Raw genomic sequence first — 16559 nt, forward strand, 5'->3', positions numbered from 1 at the left:
TTTTTTCTATTGATTATTGAGAAGGGTATGAATAATTCTGGACATGATACTTTTTGCTAAAATATAAATAAAACCTGAGAAATATTTTTTTCCACAATGATGCCTCTTGTACTTCGTCTTATTATCTTTGGGGAGACACCTGTGTCATTTCTGCTCAAAAAAGAACTTGCTTGTTGAACAAAAGTAACTTTAAGTCAAAATTTGGCAGGGGTATGAATAATTATGGGCTTAACTGTAAGTGAAAGAAATTCCTTTACAATCCCACCCTTTGATTCTTAAATCAAGAATCACATTAATACCAGAATTTCTTTCCTGACATTCTGTAATCACATCAACATTATTGTACACTTAAAGGAGTTTCACACTGTGTATCCTCACTTCACTGTTCTCCCACCACCCTTTGTTCATCTTTAATCTTCCCCACAATCTAAGCTCTCACATGCAAATGGCAACAACAATGATACAGAGGAAAGGTCTTCTCCAGAGTGTCAAAGTACTTTGCATGGCAAAGTGAAACAGCATTAGATGGTCATTCTCAGTCCCCGATCATGGCTCCTGGTGTCTGTGCCATTTACAGAATTATAATTCCAACGCTGATCTCCCTCTGCGCTGTCACTTTTGGAGCTTGGCACGCTCTCTCCATCCCTCGATTTCTGTTCCAACGCAGCTGTAGATTTAAGGCAGAGCACGTCGTACACCTTAGTTGTCTTCCTCAACGTCAACGGCAAAACTCTTTCATTTTATTTTAAGATTTTGCTGTTCAAAATCTCCTCATGACGATCCTTTAGAAGCCCAGTGGTGCAGCCCACTGTCGTTTGTCTGCTGTCCTGCAGATGGTCCCTGCTTCTCACTGGTCCTGTTGAAGCGTTCTCTCCCGGTCGTGGTCTGTATCTGCGTCAATCCTTCCATATCCCTCATGTCACGGTCTCTGCAATTTAAAAATGAAAGCTTCCCCGGAAAACCCTCTTTTGCCCTATGTCAGCTTAGCACAATTAGACATGCACAATGAAGTTGTATGTTGTCTCTTAAAAATTCACAGGGCTTCTCCCCTGGAGTAGTTTCACTCCAGGCCCTGTCTTAAGAAAAGGTAAAACATTAGCCAGCGATGTGTCCTGCTGCAAATCATGTGATTGGATCATATGATTAGCCCTCTGCTGTGGAAAAATAGATGTTAGCGCAGCGCATCTGTATGCACACTTTCTCACAGTGACCTCTGCACTGTAAACAATACAAGGTCATGAATAACACACCGCTGGTAAATTCAAAGACACAGAAAGTGGCAATTAAAAGGTTAAGTCAGCATGGCCCAAAAGCCCATGCAACCTGTTGCTGTCATCTTTCTGCTCCTGTAAAAAGAAACATACATACATACATCCACCCTTTTGTCAGGTCAAGGTGGAGGTGCAATCTTGCATACTGGTGTCAAGTCAGTCAAGCTTTTGTCAGTCCAGTCAGTCCCCATTTTTTATTTGCTGACAGTAGAACCCTTCGTGACGCAATAAGTTTCTACTGCCAGCAATGACGTCATTTCAAAAAGAAAAAGAATTTAGACTGGATTACATCGCTGAATCCTTCTTGGCAGGGACTTGTTTTCTGATTGTCCCAAATAAGTGGCTTTCTCCCGAGCCCATTTTAATTTTTGGAGAAACTCACTTGCGATTGTTCAACATGTTGTGTAGCGCTTTCAATCCCGATCTTGCAGGCCTGCTTGAAAAAGAGAAAATTGCCAAACAAAAATCTCAGTGCACTGTTAAAAATAAACAAATATGAAGGCCTCTTTTTAGAAGTTGTCTAAGCATACTCTCTTAGAGTGATAGATCAAAACAACTAATTGGTAGGTTAAAAGTGGTACCAAAGGAAAATGCATCAGCCAAGCAAATCCCCAAAACTTTCATCCACCAGTCACACACCTCACACAACAACAATATTCTATTAGATAATGAGTTTTGTTTCCCCCCCATGTACCCAGATGTGTGTCATGATAAGACCTCCCCCACACATCAGAAACAAGAAACTCAATAATCTATTAGTCTCCACTCATCTGACCCCCCTGCAGCATTCTGTTCACCCCTGCAATGATTCAATCATCCTTCCCCAAAATAATACTAGTTCACTAGTCTATGTATCACTTCTTAACCCACTAAGTGAACCGGACAAGATGATGGTAACAGAAACGCCTGCTTAAAATGCTATTTGGTCTTCATGAGCTTCATTGCATGTGTGTTTGTGTTAGTAGGATCAATGCATTTTTCTGTTTGTGTAATTTTTGTGTACCTCTCCTCTTTGCGGTGCTCCAGACACTTTTCAATTCTCCACTCAAGGCAGTCGTTTTCCTTCCCAGTTTCCTAAACCCAAATTTCATTTCCCACACTAAAACAGCCATGTTCTCCCCTGCTCCTTCCACTGTGGTCTCATCTCATCTCTCCCCCTTGCAGCAGTCCAGTGAGAGTCAGTTGTCTTTCAGCTTTGTCCTGTGTTCCACTGTCTCATCTTGCCATTTTGCTCCAAAAGTGGCAAATGTCCAACTCGGACAGTCTTTTCAAAGGTCCATTCACACATAGTGAAGTTGCAGCTCGTTGGAAATGGACATCCATCCATCCAGTGATGATGATGCCATTTTTCTCCTTGCTGTCGCTGTCTTGCACAGCTGCTGCTGCTGGACCTTTTCTTCACTGCTCAGGACACTGCTGTGAGCTCTTGATATCCATCTCGTTGTTCTGGAACTGCATTTCTTGTCTTCAGGGAGAGAATCTTGGAGCTTGTGTTCTCAGGGTGACAAACACATGGAAGTTAAGCTGTAAAACAATTCAGCCAAAACTTGGCTTGAGTGTTTCTAAATGATGTTAACCTATAATTTCTTGCGACTGCTGCACGTGAAAAATTGATCAGGGTCTGCTCTTCACCTGCAAGTGACACACTGAGACATTTTGATCATTCTTATCACTGCTTAAAGAAACACGTCTCCCCTCTCTGGTTCTGAAGTCCCCTTTCTTAAAAACCCAGAGAGATTGTAGTTGTTCCACATTGAAAATCACCAAACCCTCTTCCTATTTTTACTTATTTTCATCAACAATTCTGCTAAAAAGAAATTTTTGTGTGTCCACACTAGGGGAGCTGGTAGCCTGCAGTATCACCCTCTCCTGCTAGTTGGAAACAACTTTTACACACATGTCTACACTCCTCTCTTTTTTTTTCCTTTTTTTCCTGTTCCCCATTTTCAACATTTTGAACCCCATTTTTCGCTGTTTTTACACACACATCAACTTTTCCCACACAACCACTCTCTTTCATCTCACACCACACATTTACTCAGTTCTTATCATACAGTCAGTTATTGAGTTTTGTCTCTGGCCGCCTGGTGGAAGGCCTGCCGCTTTACTGGATCCAGTTTCCCATTACTACACGAGGCGTCCCCCATGAGGTTCCTTGCCTTCTACGGACCAAGGAACGAACACCACCACTCTGCGCACTGTATTACGCAGAAATGGTCCCCGACAGTGTACCCGAACCGCCGCTCCTGTGGCGTGCATTTGGACCGAACACAGGTCTGGGCGGCTTCTCCCCAACTGCATGTTCGAACCACTGTCCTTGTGATGAGCCGTTCCCAACACAAGCCTGGGGTCTCAAACCACCAGGATTTTCCCCGACAGTGTACCCGAGCCGCTGTCCCTGTGACGTACTTGGACTGACCACAGGTCTGGGCCGGCTTCTCCCCAACAACGTGTTCGAGCCACTGTCCTTGTGATGGGCCGTTCCAAACACAAGCCTGGGGCCTCAAACCGCCAGGATTTTCCCTCCGGAGACTCGAACTCCGGAGTCGGCCAGCGTTCCCCCCCTCGGCCAGACAAAAAACTCTCCATGACTGTATACAAGTTAGCTACAACTCACCCATCTGCAGGAGTCCCCTCAAAGTTGATGGTCTCGGTGGTTGCTAAAACACACGGCTCCGTGACTCCTCCATTTGCTTTGCTTCAACAGCTGGTAGGACAAAGGTACCTTTTCCCTCAGGGGTGATCAGCCCGTCCACGGAACCGTTGTTCAGCGACCACACGGACCACCCTGCTCACAGCGCCATTCTGTTGTGGAAGTTTTCCACTTAAATAAAGCCTGCAGATGAGCGGTGAGCGGTAGCTAACATTCTTTAATCCAAACACACAAAGAACAGAAAACCAAGCTTGGTGGAGAGCCTGCATGACCACGGGGCAGGGTCAGCAGAGTCTCACTGAGCCTAGTGTGGCTCTCAGTTAAATACCTTCTCCAGGAACAAAAGGCAGTACACAGCTGTTTCACACCTTAAGGTTCACACTCCCTTGCTACCTCCCAGAGTCCTCAAAGAGACAAAAGACTCTCCCTCCTGTGGAGTTGTCTGCTTCCCCCAACTTCCTAAATAGACCCCCACCATTTGTCTTACTGTATGGGTGTCAGACATGTTAAAATCAGTGGCACCAAGGCATTATACAATAAAATAATGTGATTAATACATAAGTGAAAGAAATTCCATTACAATCTATATATATATATATATATATATACATATATATATATATATATATGTATATATATACACATATATATATATATATATATATATATATATATATATATATATATATATATGTATATATACACACATACATATATATATATATATATATATATATATATATATATATATATATATATGTGTATATATACACACACATATATATATATACACACATGTATAGAGAGAGAGAGAGAGAGAGAGAGAGAGAGAGAGAGAGAGAGTGTTAGTAAATAATACCCTCACGGGAAAATCGATATCTCTCTATGAGCACACTGTCGCGCTGAGCTAAAGGATCCTGTCTATCCCGCAATATCCGCTGAATTCTGAAAACTCTCCTTATCAGTCTTGCACCTTCAGCAATGGGTTGCTCGCAGACAAACGGACAGGACATGGCTGCGACAGACTTCCCAAATCCACCTTCGCTTTTATAGCCGTGGTCTCTCATCTTGATTACACGAAGTAATTTACTATTACTACTCTAAAATATGAATTACATCTGAAATAATCAAATACATGAAATAGAATGATTAATAGTACATTTCCTTTTTTAGGAAATGACCTGTATGTATCTGTATGAAATCAATAAAAGAATCAAATACTGCATTATCTTTAGTTACATTGATAATATTTATTTATGGAAAACAGTGGAGAAATATCGCTCTTGCTTTTCAGATAAATGAAGCGGACATACCTGAGTGGTCGCGATCTAATCCTGTTTACATAAAGTAAGCCTGCTCCCGAGCAGGTTTACGCCACGGATCTGTTGCTATGACAGCAAGTCCCGGATGAGCTCGGAGAACCGAATGATCCAAGATCATGCGAAATCGTCAACAATCAAATCCAGCTAACTTACTTAGCGAGGTACGAAGAACGGACCCCTGGAGTTCAAGAACACAGAGCACACAGTCAACGCTGAACTCGAGTCTTTACAGTGAGAAAACTCCCACTTTGGAACTAAAAGAACAAAAATTCTTGATTCATTATCATTTCCTTTATTTCCTTTATATTTAAAAACATAAAGGATATAATAAAGGCTTATCGTATTATTTTATTTTATTATTTTACTGTATTATTTAATTTATCAAAATAGATAGAAAAGACCAATGAGACCATCACATAAACTGATGATGATCTTTATGTCATGGTCCACAGTGGGTGGCTGGAATTTCCATGTAGCTCCTGAACCTACCTGGGATCCGCCCCTGGGCAGGGCCACCTCCTCCAGCTCCTTTCACACCTGGAGCCAATTGCAGGCCACCAAACCAGAGTGATTTAAGCCAAACGCTGACCTTCATTCACCGCCAGTTTGTCATCCACCCATGTTGGTAACTGGTGCTCATGTTTCAAGTTCTCGCTGTGCTTTACCTTATTACTGAAACTTTCTTGTGCTGCAGTTTCTGGATTAATCTTGGCTCAAATCCTTGGTTCATGCTCAACCTTCAGATTCAGGATACCAAGCAATAGTGATGGATAGATGAGGCCTCATGAAGCATTTCAGCACATTTCCCAAACTGTATCGATACGGTGTCGACACAGTGTTGCTGATTTGCTCCATACTGACACCTGCTGGACCTTAAATATCATTGCAGGCAACTGACTTGAGACTAGTGATGGACAGATGAAGCTTCATGAAGCACTGAAGCTTTTCATCCAATTGGTTCACTCCAGCGCAAAGCTTCTTGAAGCTTCATTTGCTCTAGTAGGACATCTACTGGACGTAAAAATATTAGTTGGCATGAATTTGAACAGTGTGGCATTTTGCACACAGCCTGTAAATGTCAATAACAAAAGGAGTGTGTAAAACATGTATATTGTAGTTATGGCAGAATACTGTGTATATTTATGCTGGCAGTATGGAAAATGATTATTTGGAAATGCTTAAAATGGAAATGATCATTTACTGTGAGGTGAGGTGTGGTTGGGGTGTGGACAGCTACACACTGAGGCTTTGAGCCTCAGTCCTGCCTGTTCACATTTTATTCTGTAAAAACTAAATTTTCACTGCTTTTATGACCTTTTTAGTGGGGAGAACATAGCTAGGATTTAATGATTTAACAAATCTTTTAAATCCTTTGTCCTCCACAGTGGTAAATGGCTGGGGGTCCTCAATCACCATGCTAACCAGGTCTTCATCTATTTGAGATTGTTCTCCTGAGGAAAGACAATAAAAACAAAGCACAAATATAAATATCACACACGTAATTTATTACACTTGTATAATATTGTTATATCATTTAGTAACATTACTGCATGCTATATTATCATGGCATTTGATGGCTCACCTGGTCTTGCTCCACAATCGGTGTTCCCCTTATTCTCATGCAAAGCTCTGTAGTGCCTAAGCATGGATGAGGTGTTGTTGTTATATCCCAGCTCCCTGGCACATAGCAAACACTTCACCTTGTACACAAGTAAAGACAGCTTAACATAAATTGTATTGCACCATCAGTATTATGAAAATACATCTTCTGTAGAAATTTACATACCTTGTTGGGAGGAATAAGCAGTGGCGTGTCTAGAAAATTTTTGTTGGGGGGGCCAGGTAGGGGCACAGATTTGGAGAAGGGTGGCAGATGTAATTGGCAGATAATGTTAAAAAAAATTATACCAACCGTTAAACATAATTCAATAACCCTATAAACCTAATAACCAAATGCGCTTTTAACTCTTATTAGAATGAGGTTTTAACCACTACGGTGCAAAGTTTTTAGATACTGCGTTGATAAAGTACAAGAGATACAATCAGTGCTTTGTCAGTGTTTACTCAGCATTCAAGGACAGCAATATTTGCATAGTATTTTTACTGACATATAGTGCACATGTGTTTTGGGCAAAAACATTTTTGAATATTAAAATACGAACATTTTTAACATACAATTGGCAAATTAGCCAATGCAAAACTTTATCTGTCTATTAAAAAGAAGATAATCTTCTCACAAACTGGTGTTTGATTTTGAAACAGGAAAAAGTGGGAAACGACTGAAAAGACTAACATTTGAATGAAAACTGAAAGCAAGTAAATACTTTCTATGCTGCCTTATGGTAAACTTTGGTAATATTGATGTATAAAGAACAACACTGGCTGATGATGAAATACAGCCAGCTGACACAGTGACACTGCCAGTATTAACCTGCAGGGCTGGACTGGGACAAAAAAAATCGGGCATTTTGACCAGAGACCGGCCCACCAGGTATTAAAGCTATAAAGCCTTTGAATGAAAACAAACGCTGTTGTGACAGTGACGTACACTGTCTTTTTGGTATATGTATGATTTCAATACATTTTACGTCAGATAAAAACTTTGTTCGCAAGATTCAGATAATTATTTAATAAAAGCTAGATATTTTAAATGAGAATAAGAAAGAAAAGTATTTCTTTGTGCCCCCCTTTCCCTGTTAATGCCCTACCTGGCCCCCTGGCAAAACTTTGCTAGACCCGCCCCTGCACAGTTACCAGCTGTCAGCTACACAGAAAAGGATCCTGGTGTTATTTGTCTCTCAGAAACAGTTCAGAACTTCCCTTCAACTCATTCATGTCACCTAAAAGGTAAACCTGTTTCTCCATCACCTGTTCAGCTCTGATGATTCAGTAAGAACATCTCCTGGTTTCATCTTCATGTTTCCCTCTCACTACATATCCAAACCGATATCATGACCAGCAGCTTTACGGCTGTGGCTCCAGCAAACATCAGCTGATACTAGAAATTAATACTAAATAAATTCTAACAACAGCTGATCAAGCTTAAACGTGTTGCTGCTGTTTAGCGCAACATCGGCTGGTTTCCTCTTTCTGGCGCAAAGTGGGCGATAAACAAACAAGAAAGAAAAGCTGATCAGCTGATCATTGATCAGTTTCATGATTGAAGTATCCGGTTGTTCAGTGATGACGTGACGAATCCTACTTCCGGGCCTAAAGTAGTCTGCGTTTAATATGGCTTTTGTGTTGTTAACATGGTTAATGTTTTGTATTTTCTTCTATTTAATCTCAAAAAGCTCCTAAAACAGTCAGTGATCACTTTTGACCTCCCTCGGCTTTTATTTACCGCTAATCATTTATTTAAGCTCAGTTTTTAAACACCTTACGATGTAACTACAGCACAGCCCATGCAGCAGTATATGAATGACTAACCTCGTATTGTGGATGGATTATCTCACTTGTTCTCCTGACTGAAGTTTGGTCCTTTTACATCATCCTGCCATGCGATTACATTTGTTCCTGACCACCGAGAACACTCACGTTAACTTTTATCGAGTGGAAAAAATGTTAGCTTGTTTATATTATGCTAACATAGCTGTGTCGCTAGCGGTCACGTAGCACATCATTATATACCAGCTAGCCAAACTTCAGTAACCCTACAAACGTCACTGCTGTTTAGTTTTCTGTCTTCATTTATGTTGGAAGTGATAGCAGAGCTGTACGTTTGAATTTCTTTCCAAAACCCCGCAGTCAGGAGATTCTATATTGTATTTAGATGGAAGCTAGCGAGCTAACTTCCTGCTAACTTATAACGGCGTTAAATGTCATAAATTCCATTTTCATGGATGCCTGGATGTTAAACTCAATTGTTACACCTGGTAGAGCAGAACACTGATCATTTTATTAAAGATGAAAGACTTTAGACAGTTTTTCAACTCTCAGTAATGCCATAGTGATCGTTTGATATATGGACCTGCAGCGGAGTTTAGGCCCAGACACGGCCAGTGACGTCAGACTGAACAACCGGATAGCAACAGGAGAGAGAGGGGGAGAGAATGAGAGAAGAAGAAGCGGCTGTGCAGCGTAAAGACACAGAATAAATCCAGCTTTGTGTCTTTTTTTCATTCTAGCTGAAGTACAGGACAAACTGCGTCTCTTCTCAGCTCAATACCAAACGCGTAATATTTTTTCTGAATGCCGGACGATTCCATTTTTTAAGGAGCCATTGGCAACTCTACTAACTAAACCTATGAATAAAATAAAGTTCAACATCAGTAACATCATAGCACCCACCCAGCTGAATAGAACCACCTAAACTTGGTTTTTATCTGACCCAGATAGACTGCAGGTCATAACTTCTTACCTGAAGTTCAGTTCACCTGATACTCGGACTGACGGCTGCCTCGGGTCTCTCCTCCTCCTGCCTCCCCTTCTCTCATCCACCTGCTGGCCTCTGTGGAAGCTCCGCCATAGCGACCACCAAACAACTGAGTTATTTTTACACATCGGCCAGCATCTGGCCAATCCACCACCTCTCATTGTTCATGCCGTTACAAAAAAAATAAATAAATAAGTCATCAGCCCACCGGGTAAATACCCAGGTATGCTCGATGGCCAGTCCAGATATGTTAAACTGTTAATCTTTCGCCGAAAAATTGTTTTCTGCGGTGCCGTCTTTCGTGCTTGGCTCTCCTACCTTTGCTAACATGACGCTCATAGCGCAGAAGCCAATGCAGCATTCACTTACACTCGGATATCTGAGCTTCACTGTGAAAACATAATCGTACATTTGATATTTCATTGAATTTTATTGTTTTAGCTTCGGGGTGGCACCTGGGGTGGCCAGTCTGGTTGGGGGGGGAATAAGATCAAAATGTTCCCACACAGGGGAGGACATCCTCCTCTTCTTAGCTGGCTCCATTCTCTCCTGACTTTCTCTCCTCACTCTCCTAAACCTCCAAACTGTCTCCAAACTCTCACTAACCGCAACTCTCCATCAAACACCCACATTTTGAATGAAGTCTGAGGGGTTTATATCGCTATCATAGTCATGGCAAAGTTCGAACCACTTCCTGAACCAGTCACGTGGTACAGCCGGGCAACGAGGCTTCGGACGTCATCATTTTCAGCTCCTCCCATAAATGAAGCAAGCCTCGATACGCGCATCGTGGAAACGCCCCCTCCATTACTCGACACAAGCTTTGAAGCCTCGATATAGAACGTCCCATAACTACTTGAGACTCACAACAGACACTGATTCAATGACCTAGTCATACATGTATACCAGGGGTCCCCAATCTCAGTCCACGAGGGCCGGTGTCCTGCAGGTTTTAGATATCATTCTGGGCCAACACACCTGAGTCAAATGATTAGTTCATTACCAGGCCTCTGAAGAACTTCAAGACATGTTGAGGGGGTAATTTAGCCATTTGAATTCAATTCAATTCAATTCAATTCAATTTTATTTATATAGCGCCAAATCACAACAAAAGTCGCCTCAAGGCGCTTTATATTGTACAGTAGATAGCACAATAATAAATACAGAGAAAAACCCAACAATCATATGACCCCTATGAGCAAGCACTTTGGCGACAGTGGGAAGGAAAAACTCCCTTTAACAGGAAGAAACCTCCGGCAGAACCAGGCTCAGGGAGGGGCGGCCATCTGCTGCGACCGGTTGGGGTGAAAGAAGGAAAACAGGATGAAAGACATGCTGTGGAAGAGAGACAGAGATTAATAACAGATATGATTCGATGCAGAGAGGTCTATTAGCACATAGTGAGTGAGAAAGGTGACTGGAAGGAAAAACTCAATGCATCATGGGAATCCCCGGCAGCCTCACGTCTATTGCAGCATAACTAAGAGAGGATTCAGGGTCACCTGGTCCAGCCCTAACTATATGCTTTAGCAAAAGGAAAGTTTTAAGCCTAATCTTAAAAGTAGAGATAGTGTCTGTCTCCGAATCCAAACTGGAAGTTGGTTCCACAGAAGAGGGGCCTGAAAACTAAAGGCTCTGCCTCCCATTCTACTTTTAAATACTCTAGGAACAACAAGTAAGCCTGCAGTGCAAGAGCAAAGTGCTCTAATAGGGTGATATGGTACTACAAGGTCATTAAGATAAGATGGGGCCTGATTATTTAAGACCTTGTATGTGAGGAGCAGGATTTTGAATTCAATTCTGGATTTAACAGGAAGCCAATGAAGGAAGCCAAAACAGGAGAAATATGCTCTCTCTTTCTAGTCCCTGTCAGTACTCTTGCTGCAGCATTTTGGATTAGCTGAAGGCTTTTCAGCGAGTTTTTAGGACATCCTGATAATAAAGAATTACAGTAGTCCAGCCTGGAAGTAATGAAGGCATGAACTAGTTTTTCAGCATCACTCTGAGACAGGATATTTCTAATTTTAGAGATGTTGCGCAAATGGAAGAAAGCAGTCTTACATATTTGTTTAATATGTGCGTTGAAGGACATGTCCTGGTCAAAAATGACTCAAGGTTTCTCACAGTGTTACTGGAGGCCAAGGTAATGCCATCCAGAGTAAGAATCTGCTTAGATACCATATTTCTAAGATTTTCAGGGGCCGAGTACAATAACCTCAGTTTTATCTGAATTAAGAAGCAGAAAGTTAGCGGCCATCCAGGTCTTTATGTCTTTAAGACATTCCTGCAGTTTAACTAATTGGTCTGTGATACCTGGCTTCATGGATAGATAGAGCTGCGTGTCATCTGCATAGCAGTGAAAATTTATGCTATGTCTTCTAATGATGCTGCCTAAGGGAAGCATGTATAATGTAAATAGAATTGGTCCTAGCACTGAACCCTGTGGAACACCATAATTGACCTTAGTGTCTGAAGAGGACTCTCCATTTACATGTACAAATTGGAGTCTATTAGATAGATATGATACAAACCACTGCAGTGCAGTACCTGTAATACCTACAGCATGTTCTAATTGCTCTAATAGGATATTATGGTCAACAGTATCGAACGCTGCACTGAGGTCTAGCAGGACAAGCACAGAGATGAGTCCACTGTCAGAGGCCATAAGAAGATCATTTGTAACCTTCACTAAAGCTGTTTCTGTGCTGTGCTGAGCTCTGAAACCTGACTGAAACGCTTCAAATAAGCCATTCCTCTGCAGATGATCAGTTAGCTGTTTGACAACTACTCTTTCAAGGATTTTTGATATGAAAGGAAGGTTGGAGATTGGCCTATAATTAGCTAAGACAGCTGGGTCTAGAGATGGCTTTTTAAGTAAAGGTTTAACTACAGCCACCTTGAAGGCCTGTGGTACATAGCCGATTATTAGAGATAGGTTGATCATATTTAAGATTGAAGCATTAATTAATGGCAGGACTTCTTTGAGCAGTTTTGTAGGAATGGGGTCTAAAAGACACGTTGATGGTTTGGAGGAAGTAATTATTGAAGTTAACTCAGAAAGATCAATTGGAGAAAAAGAGTCTAACTTAACATCGATGGTACTAAAAGTAGCTGTAGATAATATTACATCTGTGGGATGATTATTGGTAATTTTTTCTCTAATGATAAAAATTTTATTTGTGAAGAAGTTCATGAAGTCATTACTAGTTAACGTTAAAGGATTGTTGGCTCAGTAGAGCTCTGACTGTTTGTCAGCCTGGCTACAGTGCTGAAGAGAAACCTGGGGTTGTTCTTATTTTCTTCAATCAGTGACGAATAGTAAGATGTTCTGGCTTTATGGAGGGCTTTCTTATAAAGCAGCAAACTATTTCTCCAGGCTAAATGATGATCCTCTAAATTTGTGACACGCCATTTCCTCTCCAGCTTACGAGTTATCTGCTTTAGGCTACGTGTTTGAGAATTATACCACGGAGTCAGGGACTTTGGATTTGAGGCCTTAGTTTTCACAGGAGCTACAGTATCCAGAGTCGTGCGTAGTGAGAAGGTAAAATTATTAACAAGATAATCAACCTCTGTTGGAGTAGCGTTCAGATAGCTGCTCTGCTCTATGTTGGTACAGGGCATTGAAGATGATAACAGTGGGTGGATTATATTCTTAAACTTAGTTACAGCACTTTCAGAAAGACATCTACTTTGATAAAGTCTACTCTCCACTGCTGTGTAATCAATTATTGTAAATGTAAATGTTATCAGGAAATGATCAGACAGCAGAGGGTTTTCAGGAAACACTGTTAAATGTTCAGTTTCTATGCCATATGTTAAAACAAGATCTAGAGTGTGATTAAAGTGGTGGGTGGGTTCTTTTACAGTTTGAGAGAAGCCAATTGAGTCTAATAACAGATTAAATGCGATGTTGAGGCTGTCATTTTTAGCATCTACATGGATGTTAAAATCACCCACAATAATTATTTTATCTGAGCTGAGCACTAAATCAGATAAAAGTCTGAGAAATCAGAGAGAAACTCTGTGTAAGGCCCAGGTGGACGATAGATGATAACAAGTAAGACTGGTTTCTGAGTTTTACAGCTGGGGTGGACGAGGCTAAGCATCAGGCTTTCAAATGAATTAAAAGTCTGTCTTGGTCTTTCGTTAATTAATAGGCTGGTGTGAAAAATTGCTGCCACACCGCCCCTCGGCCTGTGCTTCAAGATTTCTGGTAGTTAGAATGACTCGGGGTGTTGATTCATTTAAACTAACATACTCATCCTGCTGCAACCAGGTTTCTGTAAGGCAGAGTAAATCGATTTGTTGATCAATTATTAAGTCATGTACTAACAGAGACTTGGAGAGAGAGACCTAATATTTAATAATCCACATTTCACTGTTTTACTCTTTGGTTCAGATGTGGATACTGTATTGTTCTTTCTTTGTGATTTTTATGTTTAAGTTGTTTATTGCTGGTTTTTTTGGTTTGTTTTTTGTCTTTTGGGAGCTGACACAGTCTCAATGGAGATGGGTTTTTGGGGGTAGTAGGAGGAGAGAAGCTGCAGAGAGGTGTGTAAGACTGCAACTCTGCTTCCTGGTCCCAACTCTGGATAGTCATATTTTGGGGGTTTAATAAATTTGTCCATATTTCTAGAAATGAGAGCTGCTCCATCCAAAGTGGGATGGATGCCGTCTCTCCTAACAAGACCAGGTTTCCTCCAGAAGGTTTGCCAATTATCTATGAAGCCCACATCGTTTCTGGGACACCACTCAGACAGCCAGCAATTTAAGGAGAACATGCGGCTAAACATGTCACTCCTGGTCTGATTGGGGAGGGACCAGAGAAAACTACAGAGTCCGACATTGTTTTTGCAAAGTTACACACCGATTCAATATTGATTTTAGTGACCTCCGATTGGCGTAACGGGTGTCATTACTGCCGGCGTGAATTATGATCTTACTGTATTTACGTTTACACTTAGCCAGCAGTTTTAAATTTCCTTCAATGTCGCCTGCTCTGGCCCCTGGAAGACAATTGACTATGGTTGCCGGTGTCTCTAGCTTCACATGTCTGAGAACAGAATCACCAATTACCAGAGTTTGACCCCCGCGTGGTGTGTCGCCGAGTGGGGAAAAGCAGTTAGACACATGAACAGGTTGGTGGTGTACCTGGGGCTTCAGTTTAAGACTATGCTTCCTCCTCACCGTCACCCAGCCGCCCTCTTTCCCCAGCTGCTTGGGGTCTGCCGGGGAACAGCTAGCGGGCCCACGCTATCTTCGGCTGCACCAGCTACAGGGGCCTGGCTAGCTACGGGTGAATGAAGGGTGCGGCCGAGTCTCCAATTCAGTAATCCTGGCCTCCAGAGCTGCAAATATGCTACATTTGTTACAGGTATCATTACTGCTAAAGGAGGCCGAGGAGTAACTAAACATCTGACACAATGAGCAGGAAAGTGCAGGAGGGACAGGTGAAGTAGCCATGGTGCTAACGAGTCGGCTACGAGCTAAGCTAAGCTAGCGAAACAGTAAAGAGACAGTGAGTGAATACTTTGGCTATAAATTAGGTAGTGAGTACACAGAAAGGGTGATTCAGATGAAGCACGTTAAGATTATACTATGAAAAAGGGATGTATCAAAAGATTTAAATTAAATTGCTAAGCAGAAAAGCTACTCAGACACACCACTGTGTTTGAGCAGGAACAGGAAGTGATACTCTACCACAAAGCGAGCGAACACCAACTGACAGCGCCATCAGCTGTGTTGGATCAAGGACACATCTAAAAGCTGAAGGACACCAGCCCTCGAGGCCTGGAGTTGCCCACCCCTGCTGTAAGGTATTGTACTTTACATGCACTCATTTTACATCTTTTACATTTCAAATATTGTAGACATATTTAAAATATAGTGTGAAAGACATTAAGTGAAAATTAAAATAAAAGTATTGTGAATGTAATATTACCCATTTAAATGTAATTGACTCAGAGTTTATTATAAATTTTTATTCAGAAAAAAAACTTTATCCAATGTTTTCTCTTGCGTTTATTTGACACCATTTCCCCAGCTTTAGAAAACACACGCTCACAGGGCACAGATGAAGCTGGGGTACACAAAAACTGTAAAGCCAGGTGGAAAAAGTTCAGATAAGATGTCTTCCTATTCCCTCAGTACGTTAAAGGATCCTCTGATGTTGGAATGTTTCCCTCCACAAAGTAGTGCTGGACCTCAATGATGGAGTCCACTGTTACATTGTTGGTTTGTCTGCCACAGGTTTTCTGAAAGAATAAAAAATGCATGGCTGTTTTAGTTTTTGTCATCTACTCCAAATTAGTACACATGAGCATCAAAATAAATGTACGGATAAGCTGATAATACTGAACTTGCCTGGAACAGGGTACTGCTCTGATGAAGGTCCAGGCTGTGGCTCAGATGTTGTGGGGGCAATTACTGCAGACCACTCCATTTTCACTCACTTGAGTTCCTCCACATATTTTTTTGACTATCAATACCTTGATGGTCTGAAGATGAAACTAAATTAAATCAGTATGCAGGACTTAACATCAGCTACCTGATGAGACATTGTCTATATAAACCTTTCTGGTTGGCAAAACGTATGATGGATCAAGGACCTGAACCAGCTCTCTGAACCCCTCACTCTCCACAACACTAAGGGGTTGGCAGTCCTTTATAATAAATTCAGGCCTGCCTGGTCCAGAACTGTCTTCCTACATGCTTGATTTCAAAATAATAAAACACATGCTGCTCAATGTCTATACAGGCCCACCAGTGATCATTCTTGGTGTGTTTGTCTCCTCATTTTCATGTTTGGCTCTGTGATACCTAAACAGACAGAGGATTTCTTTAAATCACCCTGCCGTTCTTCAGCTGAGACGCCTGAGTCAGAAAACACAACACTGCAGAAGTTTCTCACTCGCGAGGGGCAGTCATGGAACGCA

The sequence above is a fragment of the Oreochromis aureus genome, linkage group 9 (genome assembly GCF_013358895.1).
Source record: "Oreochromis aureus strain Israel breed Guangdong linkage group 9, ZZ_aureus, whole genome shotgun sequence".
NCBI lineage: Eukaryota > Metazoa > Chordata > Actinopteri > Cichliformes > Cichlidae > Oreochromis > Oreochromis aureus.